The following is a 12,327-nucleotide window of genomic DNA, read 5'->3' as shown; positions in this document are numbered from 1 at the left end:
AGAAGGTGCCAGGGGTTCCCCAACATCTACGGCCCCCCTCAAGAGGCCCTCTTTGGCCCCATCTGATCTTTACTAAACTTGATCAGAAGTTGTATCAAGACAATATCTAGGTCAATTCGAATATGGGTCATGCCGGGTCAAAAACTAGGTCACTGGGTCACTTAGTGCATTTCAAGGATTAATCATGGTGTCCGCTCTCTAATTGAAGTAGTTTTCTTCTGATCTTTACTAAACTTGGGAAGAAGTTGTATCAAGACAATATCTAGGTCAAGTTCGAATATTGGTCATGCCGGGTCAAAAACTAGGTCACGGGGTCACTTAGTGCATTTCAAGGATTAAGCATGTTGTCCGCTCTAGTTTATGTGGCTTTCTGATTTATTTTGATATTCTAAGACATTTTTATGCCCCCGAAGGAGGGCATATAGTGATCGGACTGTCCGTCCGTCTGTCCGTCACACTTTGCGTTTAGATTTCGAAAAATGCTCATAACTTCTATGTCGCTTCAGATAGCAATTTCACACAGTTATACTTTTATGTACTGACAAAGTTACAGTTGGGGGCATCCGTGTCCTTTGGACACATTTCTTGTTTTTTAAACAATGATCGTACACTCAATGTACACATCAATTTCGAATATTAACCAAACAAAACTAAGCCGAACTAGACAGCAACCACTTAGTGACTTTTAGGCTAACGTTTATAGTTAAATTGTGGTCTCTCATCAAATATCCGTATCAATAATGCAATATTTATCATCTAAATGTATAATGGTTTACGGATTCCAACGGAATATTCATGAGGACACTAGCTGATAAATCTATTGCAAAATTTACGTTAAAATTGTTGCAAACAGAGATTAAGTTTTGATAATTTTCAATATTGTTTTGTTTTAATCGCGAAAATGTTACTTGGTATCTGCGGTAATCGACACGGTAACCCGCGATAAAAATACATAGATAGGAACATTGGTCTGCTTGTTAAATGTTTTGTTTTCCAATTTACAAGGCTGGTTGCTCGCCAAATTTAATCGTTATATACAGTTATTTCCCTTGTGTTATATATATAATGATTTATGTATTTAAATGTATATGGCCGCTAATTAAAAAAACGAAAGCAATCATAAATTACGTTCGCTTTTAAAGATAGTACATGCACATGTATGTGCATTATGACATGTTTGAAAGCATACCTAAACAAGTTTTAGTTTCATACTTGGGCGATTAATTAAACAGTTACAATTATATATTAACAGGTTACTGTTTAAGTAACCTATTGTTTAACCATTAATTACTGAGTATTCACGCCCGACTGAGTTAACATACCTTTAAGCATTTCTAAGTACATTAAAGTTTTCTATCAGCTTTCAAAAACTTTCAAATGGCTTTCAAATGGCTTAAACACACTCGGTTTGTGATGAGTTGTATACGGTTATGTTATCTGGTATATGTTCAAGTCGTCATTAATCGGAATAGTATGTGTTTGGTAAAAAGTATGAGAACAACACATTTCTGTACAAATGAAAATACAGACTGGACTGCATTTTACCTTTATCTATGAAATTTTAATTTTTAGCCCATTGGATTTAGCCAATGGAGTATATTACTGCTAATCAGAAACACGCCTCGCTGTCATGTGCGTGTTTAACAAGATGTAAAAATGCCCGAATATGGGATTTTCAAAGACGAAATAGATAAGATAATTAACAGAAATTCTTAAATTTTTACGTAGAAACTTTTTTTCGAAGATTTTTTTCAAAGAATTTTTAAAATATTTTTAGTGAAAAAAAACGCTCTTAGAAAATCAAACAATTCTGTTATTGGCAAAAGCTAGATAACGTTTACAATAGGTATTATGTTTCGCAATGATTACGAAAATTTGCGTGTCGAAATGGTAGAGCATTCGCTTACGGATCCTGACGAAACGGGTTCGAATGCCGGAGACGTCAGTGTTTTTTCATATTTTTTAAACTATAAAAATTAGTTAAGTCTATTAAAACATTAAAGATTTATAAGCAATCATATCTAATGATATTTTAAAAAAGAAGCCAAAATCAGTTAACAATTCCGTAAAACGTGGATGGGAACGAGATTTTGATTAAACTATCGTAGTTCCACAGCTTGAATCATATACGTCATCATTCCAATAAATACAATAAATATGTTCCTAGCATGTTTTGCTAACATTTTGCATAACCAGTTATGTGTTTTTAACAAAAAGCGAATCTCGTCGTATTTGATCTTGAGAAAACATACTTTGTATGTTTATTATTTATTAATGTATTTATTAAAGGCGTCTTTTCACGTTTTGGTTAATTGACAAAATTTTAAAAAGTTGCTTCAGAATCGCAAATTTTCGATTTAGTTATGATATTTGTGAGGAAACAGTAATACTGAACATTTACCACGGTCTATTAAAGCCATTAGTTGCATCTTTTGACGATTTATTAACCTAAAAATTATAAAGCGTTGCAACGCGAAACGATTGAATGATTTGGAGAGTTCTGTTGTTGTCGTTATATTTTGTGAAACTACGAGGATTGCTTATATGTGGTATAAAATACACCATTCATTGCATTCGGAAGGATGGTCGAGGGGTCTTAGTGGGAGACCTTTTACGTCAGGACTCCATGGGTCAGTGGTTCGAGACCTGTTTAGGTTTACTTTTTTTTCTTTTTTTTTTTAAATTTTATTATTGATTTTTCACTGGAGCTTTTTAGAGCAAATGTTTCCATTTATCAATAAAAAGCTTTTAATGACAAACTTCAAAACATGCCAAAATCTGGGAAAAGGACCCTTTAATTGGGTACGTTAGTTTAAATAGTTTTTACGGATAAAAAATTGTCTCGTTTCTTGCAGAAGACTGTCGAATTTTTCTATTGCTATAAAAAAAAAAAACTTTGTGACGGCAAACATTTACCTTGCGATTTTTGGCGGCAAGAGAGGTGGGTTAAATTACAGTATTTTAATATTAATTTGCAAATTATGGTGCATATTATTTGAAATTATTTGAATACGGTAAAAAAATAAAGAAACAAATCGTGCATGTAATATTTTGCGCATGTTACGAAGTTTGTAATATATAACGACAACAACAAAAACAATAGCAGCAACAACAAACACAACATATACTTTTATTTCCTCCAGAGTAGGAGAGCAGAACATATATACAGCAAGCATGCAAACAGAATTAAGTACAGTGTCACATCATATTGTATGTTATAGTGACATATACATTTTGTATAGCAAAAACTAAAATATATTGAAGTAATAAATAGGTACATTAAGAATATACATTCTGATAATTGAAATAATGAGTACGTACATTAAATGGGCCTTTTCACAGATTTTGGCATGTTTTGAAGTTTGTCAGTAAATTCTTTATATTGATAATTGTAAACATTGGATATAAAAAGCTCCAGTAAAAAATCAAGAATAAAATTAAAAAAAGAAAAAAAGGTAACCCCCAGCATGGCTCGAACCACTGACCCCTGGAGTCTTGGAGTAAAAAGCCTACGACTTACACCACTCGGCCATCCTTCCAGATACAATGCTGAGCGTATTTTAAACCTTATATAAGTAATCCTCGTAGTTTCACAAAATATAACGACAACAACAGAACTCTCTAAATTACTCATTCGTTTCGCGTTGCAACGCTTTATATTTTTCGGGTTAATAAATCGTCAAAATATGCATATAATGGCTATTTTAGAGCATGGTTGATGTTCAGTATTACAGTTTCCTCACAAATAGCATAACTAAAACGAAAATTCGCGAATCTGAAACAACTTTTTTCAATTTTGTCAATTTACCCAAACGTGAAAAGGCCCCTTTAAGAATATACATTTTGGAACTTGACAATATCACCAAAAAGTAACATAAACAATAAACAGTCAGACAGCAATTGTCAACATATTGATATAATTCAGTGACATGTCTGAGCGATTCGTTTCTACCCCTGAATATTCACTGAGGTTCTCTTGACGAAATCGAAATTCAAGAGTAAATTATCTAGTGAATAGTAGTTTGCATAAGTGTAAGGTTACCTTCAACTGATCATGAGAGTAGCAGAATGCACTCTGGATCAGCAGACGATTTATTTCATAAATCAATACGGAGGAATCCGAGATAGCCGATGTATCACGATTGTAGCAGAATGGCGAGCGAGATAATATTGTATTAAGATACATACGCATCTTTCAAAAATCATTTCTTGAGAAAGACATCGAAATGTAATGATCGTGAAAATATGTAATTTAATATACTTAAACTTTTAAAAGCTGAAAAGTAGCCATCGTAATAGAAAAGTTTGAGAAGCGCCCATTTTCATTTTCTGAGCTGAGTTTCAGCAATTTTACGGTTTGCCCAAGAGCGTTCATTGACATTAATGCCGTAAATCGGAATATTCCGATGCGGTTAAAAACACGTTCCCACAACCGCTTTCGCTGTGCATCATTGGTGGTACAGAAACACATCAAATGGACAGTTATGTTATCAACGATAAGGTTACACAAGCTACGCTTTTGAGAGAATGGGCGTGATGTCACTTATCCTATACTATTTAACATTGTTTGACTGGCAGTCAGAAGATTTGGATTTGCCTTTGGCTATATCCCACAGTGGCGAGCAATTGCCTGGTTTAATCACATTTCCTAGAAGGTTGAACTGGTCACAGCACAAAAGTCGCTGAGCCACATCGAGTTTCGCCTGCAGATTCACTGTTTTATCAACTATCATTTTCCATGTAAACGTTGTTGGGAATAGTCCAGTTTCGATGCATCCATTGGGAAACTGAAGAAGACCGTATTTCCCAAGGAGCCTGTACACGTCTGCCATAAAACCTACACTTTGATTTTCCAGATTCATATATCTGAGCAACATGTTGTGAAATACATCTTTCACCAGGTACTTTGGCGATAATCTGCATAGCTGGCCTAGCAATTTTAACTTCGAGCAGTCCATGTATGTTTCAATTGGTGATGCATTTGATATACACATACAGTAGTCTGTAGAAATACTTGTGTGCAAACCCTGCATGTGTTTTATACAAAATCTATGTGCAGATTCTAACCGAGCTACATCACTTGCTGCACAGTTATTCCAGAGTTCACAACCGTAAATTGCCTTTGGAAGGACGGCTGTCGTATATATTGCCATCAATGTTTTTGCACTAACATTTTCGCTACTTATACCAGTACCACATATGTTGAAATATGTCCCACGTAGTTTTACACTTGCTTCCTGGATAGATCCCTTTGTGGCCAGCGCACTGTCGCATACAATCCCAAGATGCGTGTATTTCTCTGCGAAAGGAATCGGGTCAGGACCCAGTTTGAATGAATGTTGGTGTTTATGTCCCTGATCATTAAAATCAACAACAGCGCATTTACTAGGGTTGTACAAGAATCTCCATTTCTTCGAATATTCGTAGCAAATGTTTAGCATATTGTGAAGTCCATTCTTTGAAAAAGAAACAAGCACCATATCGTCGGCGACTGTCGGGGCACACAAATTTAGATCGTACAGGCACACACCTTTTTTACTATTTATAAGTTCCGTTATAAGTCCGTCGATGTACACAAGGTACAAGAGCGGCGAGCTCTTACCGCCCTGTCGAGTACCCTGGAGTACCGGAAGTTCACATGAGTTCAATCCCTGGTAGCGTACCCGACTTTTTGTGTTACGGTACATATCTCTGAAAGCTGCGAGCGTGTTGTTGTCGACCGATGGCGCTAATGGGTCATTATTTAACGCTAACAATCTGTGGAAAAGGCCCTCTTGCCAAACTCGGTCGAAAGCTTTTCGAGCGTCCAGGTAGCACAAATAGACTGATACTGAGTTTTCTCGAGCATTGTGTAAGGATTCACGGAGCGCAAAACTCGTCATAATGCAGCCCAGCTGGTCTTGGAAGCCCCCTTGCAGTCTGTTTAACTGATTCAGTATATTATTCTTACAGCGGTCTAAAAGTATCATTTCATAGAGCTTTAATAAACTTGATGTTACTGTTATTGCCCTGTAATTATTTGATTCGTCTTTCTTTTGTTACCTCCCTTATGTAAGGTGATTATTTCTCCTTCCTTCATTTTATCGGGAATATGCCCGCTTTGAAACATTTGTGTATACATGTGAGACAATGGCTCCGCTAGAGTAACGGCACCAAATAACAAGTGTTCGTGCATAATCCTATAGGGCCACTAGCTTTACCTTTTACCAATGTTTGTATGCAGGACAAAACTGATGTTGGGTGTACAATTGCTGTGGAGTCAAGTACCATATTTTTAAATGACTCTTCAATTTCGATAGTCACAGTCTGTTTCCACTTATCGTCGAACTTCGGAATATCTGTCGGAGTGTAGAAATCTGCAAAATATTGACCCCACTGTTGCACAATATCCTCTCGACTTCTATACACAGTTCCATTGAACACAAGTCCGTCGCCGATTTTTGTTCTATTACCTCTTTTCCTGTCATTCACTATTTTCCAGAGGTTCACGGTATCTGACTCTGTCGCCGTTTCTAGCTTGTGGTCGAGATGTTGCATGTAAGACAGTGAGGCACGTCTGTGTTCCCGTCTAAATTCAGCCTTCCGAGACCTATTATCACGGTACACTACCGATGAGTTCCCGCGCGGTCGTCCTTCGCGACACCAGATATCTCTTGCACGTGCATGTAGAACGGAAAGTTCCTCAGTCCAGTAGGGTTTTAAGTATGTCTTAAACGTTTTCTTAGGAAATGCGTTGTCCGCACTCGTATGAAGTAGTTCACAAAGATGGGCATACATGCCATCACTTTCCATATATTAAACTATATAATCTCCAACTGCTTGCTTGTGCATATCGTTGTAGCATTTGATGTTTCGATCATTAGCTTTCTTCCAGTTGATACAATTCTGTGTAGCACAATTTTCACTTATATTAAAATAATCACAGCTAAAGTTAAGGCAGCAAAGTATAGGTCTATGCCTAGACACGTTTAAACAACAATCATCTGCCAGTTCACAATAATGTATACAGTCTGAATGTTCAATAGGTACAAATACATAAACAAGTAGAGACATAACGCTTCCGTCGTACGAAACAAAAGAGTGCATTGCTCCACGTCTGAAATTAGTCAAGTTAGCTGCTGTCGTGTACAAATTTCATAAAAAAAATTATCTTTGCTATTATAAGTGTTAGCACCAGCAAGTTTTGCGTTAAAGTCTCCCATAAAAATAGTCACGCCTTTATCACAATAAAGATTATACAAGTCATACAAAGTAAGCAAATAATCGTAGAACATTTCAACGGGGTGATTAATTACTACATGGCAGATAAACTTGGAAAATAAAGAAATATTTACCGGGATACAATTGCATTTGAATACAAACTATTCGGTCATCATCAATAGATAAGGGTTGTATATATGCATCGCGACGTTTGTGCCATAAAAGCGAGACACCGCCCTTACTAGGCTCTAGCCTATATGAAACATTATCATGCTTACAACAGACAGTATGATGTTTATAATCGCCTATAGCGGTGTCCATGAAGTGCACGTTTTTTTTTGCTTAAAGCCAGTGTTCAGATAATCCACAAACATCTATATTACCGTTAATCAGTATATCACTCAGGTAAGCAGCACTGGACATCAGCCCTGTGACGTTCCACGTTAGTAGATTTAAGTCAACTGTCATTATAATAAAGTAGACGTGATTACAATATTAATAACCCTGTTTTATGATAGCCACATTTAGTCTACATTTGCTGAGAGTGCACTATAGCGATTCAACGTCACAATACTGTCTGAAGGCATCCGTGCTCGGAATCTAGGTGGTTAGTCCATCGACCCCTTTAGTCGGCGTTTGTAGTCCTAAGTCATTGACCAGTGACCCCCATTGTTATAGCGCGACCCCTGTTCACTGGTGTCTCGTGTTGACGGATGCTTTCGTTGAGCGTCTCTTGACATCCACGGTACACATTTTACATAGTCCGGCCAGAAATTGTTTGTGAGTACAAGCCCTGCTTGATCATTGGAAGTCAGAGTAAGTTTGAGCAGCACTTTCCGATGATTCTTTCGCAGAGGATAGACTCTCATAGATCTCTCTTGTGGCCCTTTTTGTTCTAGCACAGTCTTTAAGACGTCCGTGTTTACTCGACTGCTCAATCCTAGCACACAGAACCGCTTAACACGTCTGGTTTCAACCCGCCGGAAGTCACCTGCTGATTGTGTGTCGCAATCATCATTTCTTATTGTTACTCTTACAGGGATGTGTTCACCAATCAGCTCCTTATGTGGTTTTGTATAAGGTCGATTATGGATACTGTTCACACAATCCTCTTTGTCTGTATGTGTCCGACTGCTAGAGGGTGTGTTTAAATCTCTCGCATTGCAATAACAGTTTGTAACATTTATGTTCTCCAACTCCAGTTGTACCTCTACGTTCCTCACTCGGTCTTCAACCTCTACTATTCTAGAAACAAGGGAGCTAGTAAGATTCATCATAGCCTGGAGTGTCGCTGTCGACACAGAGTTAACGGCATTCAGACAATTTAGAATGTCCGTCTTGATGTTCAGATTACCAGTTTTAATACAGTTTATCTGCTCCGACCTCAAGTTGTCACTAATATGTAGAGATTGTTTAATAGGATTTATTTCCAAATACATCGGGGCAGAAATGCCCATGAGTACACAAAAGTATACAAAAGATGTTCTACACATATCAAAGTCAAGGTCATAATAAAAACATGCATATTGTTACACAATGTTATGAAGTACAATATATTCTCTATGAAAATACAAAGGCATATGAACAAGTGAAATGTTTTACAATCCAATAATAAAGCATTTGTTATATAATACGTAGTACAGAATAATACATGTACTGAGGAAAATATAACATAATGTAGATGTTTATTCAGGAAAAGAGGCAATATGCCTCATGTAACACATGACAAAGAAGCATATAACCGGTTAATGGTGAGATATGTTGCATCGCGTAGTACATAGTACGCTAGCCTGAAGTAAAGTGACCGTGTCCTTTATAACAGCCAGCTCTTGTGCACATTGACATCTCTCATATTTTTGACGTACGGCTGGAGCTCTTTTATTATGATGTCGATGAACGGATGATTTTCTTTCCTTACCAGAGCTTATCATATTTTTAATGATACTGTAGTCACCCCTTTCAATAACCTCAATTATCGAGTGTATGTCTTGTGCTAATCTGATTCACCAGAACGCGTGTAGACTCTACGCCTTAGTTCAGAGTTTTGATTGAACGGGAAGTCTGGATTCACTTTTTTCAAATGTTCAAAGTATTGGCAGCGAATACGATCAATGTCAGACTCGGAAGATGCATACTCACGAACAATACACTGAACACACATATCTCGTGGTTACTCCTTAAACAAGTTCACAAGTGACTGGAGTTCCTAAACATCTCGAAAATCAACCTCCTCTAGGTCAGTATAGTCCTCACAATCACTATGTTGGCTGTTAACTTTGACCTTAGCTTCCGAATGAAAAAGTCGTTCGGTTTCGTAAATAGTAATGATGTAATGATAACGCTTATTAAAACATGAGCACAAATAAACGTAAAGCCGATCAGAAATAACAATTAAATCCGAGGGATTTGACTTGCTCGAAAAATACCAAACTCCCTTGAATCATATTTATGATTATCTGATGTAGGATGGTTTTTCAATATTGCACCACGTCTTGTTTTATTAATTTGTACTTATCTTTAAAAACTTTTCTATTTGAGAGCCTTTTAGATTTTTATTCATCCAACTGTTCCTTTTCCATTTACTTCATTAGAAACGTCCCTGTACATGTATCTTGCAAATAGACTTTCAACGTCGTCGGCGCTCCCGTTAATAAAAATCGCAACCAGTCATATGTAATAACTCTGAACTCGTTGGTGGGTAACTCACAACTGACTTTATTCATATATTCACACAGATATAAACCTCAATACAAATAACTCATGACTGCATGCTTTAACAAGACAATACGAGTTGTGTCCCTTACATTACAATACATGACATCCCCTTTTCTTTCTTTTTTTTTTAAATTATAAATACATGATACATCAACTACTTTATCGTTACATATGCGAATAGATATACGAAAGAAAGAAAATAATATAACCTGTCGTAACAAATTATAAACTCCTCTTTTAATTAAAACATAGTGAGAATTTTTCTGTTAAACCTCTGAGTTTAAATTGTTATTGAAAATAGAACATTCCATATGAACAAAATTCACTTTTTTAATGAAGAACTGATTTTAAATTAAATATTGGAATGAAATTCATAAAATCAAATTAACATTATAACAACATGTAAAAACAAAAGTATTCACTGAAATACATGTTCGCTAAGTTTTCACAAAGTTGCCCCTGTTATCTCAGATTCAGGCTTTGTACAGAACAAAATATGTTTATGGCAAATGCCATTCACACTAATTGTCGGGTTTTAGCTGGGAAATGATAACAGACTATGATCACACCGAAAACAAGCTAGAAAGTAGATACACCCAAAAACAATGAAGTATTGGATTTTTGTGAGAAAAGAATTTTATGAAGATCTTGTTCTTAGGAGAAAAACAAAACTGAATCTTTAAACATTAACCAAGATGTTGATGTGATAAAATAAATGTGTACAAACAACATCAAAACGAGTACTTTTTATATAACAAGCTATATTGCCAAATACAATGATAATAATACAGTAATATATAATATAATATAATAATATATAAATAAAATATATAATGTTATATTATATAATAATACAACACAGACTTTTTCTGTTATTTCCTCACACCAGTTATTATGTAATGGGATTATTATGCCCATGTCCCACTTTAGCACACATAATCTTTGAGATAACTTGGTGTTTTCACTGCTAGTCCTGAACGTGTACGGATTTGTTCTGTCGCGTTGATTCGTTGCTGTGCTGAATGGCGTTGCACCGGTTGCTGCTCTCTTGGCAACTCTCTTTTGTTTGTTGGCAACTTCCTGTCGTTCCTTGCCAAATTCTGTTGCTTATTGACAATTCTCTACTGTTCTGTTGCAAATCTCTGGAAACCATTGGTAATTTTGGTATTGTTTCATCGTGTGTTTCAATGACATGTGGGGACTCTTTGGTTTTCATGAGCATAGACGTGTTACGCCGATACTCACGTCCACTTTCGCCAGCCTTAACGATGTGCGAACGAGGATATGGCGATTTCCGCACATATTCTGCAGGTCTCCATCATGTTGGTGTTTTGATTCGTACTGCATCATTTGGCTTCATGTCTTCTTTTACCTGTGTGTGCCTGTCGTAGTAAAATTTATGTTTGCATCTATAATCATTTAATTTTGATGCAATCTTTCCTGTTTGGTCAGCTTGGGGTTTCCGCAGTCCTTTCGATATCGGTATGAGAGTTCTTGCTCTTCGATCCATTTGCCTCTGCATCGGCGAACCTACTACGTCATCTCGAGGAGTGTTACGCAATTCTAGCAAGCACAAGTAAATATCATCACCTGTCTCATAGCATTTCTTTGTGAGATTCTTCACCGTTTGAACAGCTCGCTCAGCTAAATCGTTTGATTGCTGATATAGTGGAGATGATGTCACATGTTTAATGTTGTATGAATCCACAAATTGTTTGAATTCTTGACTTGAAAATTGAGGACCATTGTCGCTCACAAGCGTATTCATGATGCCATACCTGGCAATGTTAGCTTTCATTTGTTTCACTATTGTGCTTGTTCTTGTATCGTGTTGCAAAGGCGATACTTCGATGAAGTTTGAGTAATAATCTACCATGATCAAATAATGAAAACCATTGACTTCAAATAAGTCTGTACCAACTTTGCTCCATGGTAATTCTGGTAAAGATTGCATAATCATTGGCTCTTTTGCTGGCTTGTTTTTGTATGTCAAACATACACTGCATTTGCTTACTACATCTTCTATTTGCTTATTCATACTAGGCCAATATACCAACTCTTTGGCTCTTCTCTTGCAATTCACCATTCAAAGATGTGACTTGTGTATAGCTCTCGTTGTTTCAGATCTGAGACTCATTGGAATGCAGACACGCTGCCATCTGTACAAAACACCATTGTACACTGACAATTCATCTCTAAATTCCCAAAATGGTTTTGCTTCATCTTGCAATTCATTGCGCGTTTCTGGCCATCCTGATATGATTATTTGTTTTACTATATGTAGCTGTTCATCATCTGCTGTTGCATTTGCTATCTTTTCATGATTTGTACATGCAAATGTTTCTGCCACGAATACCATCAGCTCATCCTCCATTGTTTGTTACTCTTCTTCATTTAATGGCATTCTGCTCA

The sequence above is a fragment of the Dreissena polymorpha genome, chromosome 11 (assembly GCF_020536995.1).
Source record: "Dreissena polymorpha isolate Duluth1 chromosome 11, UMN_Dpol_1.0, whole genome shotgun sequence".
NCBI lineage: Eukaryota > Metazoa > Mollusca > Bivalvia > Myida > Dreissenidae > Dreissena > Dreissena polymorpha.
Note: the sequence above shows the minus strand (reverse complement) of the source record.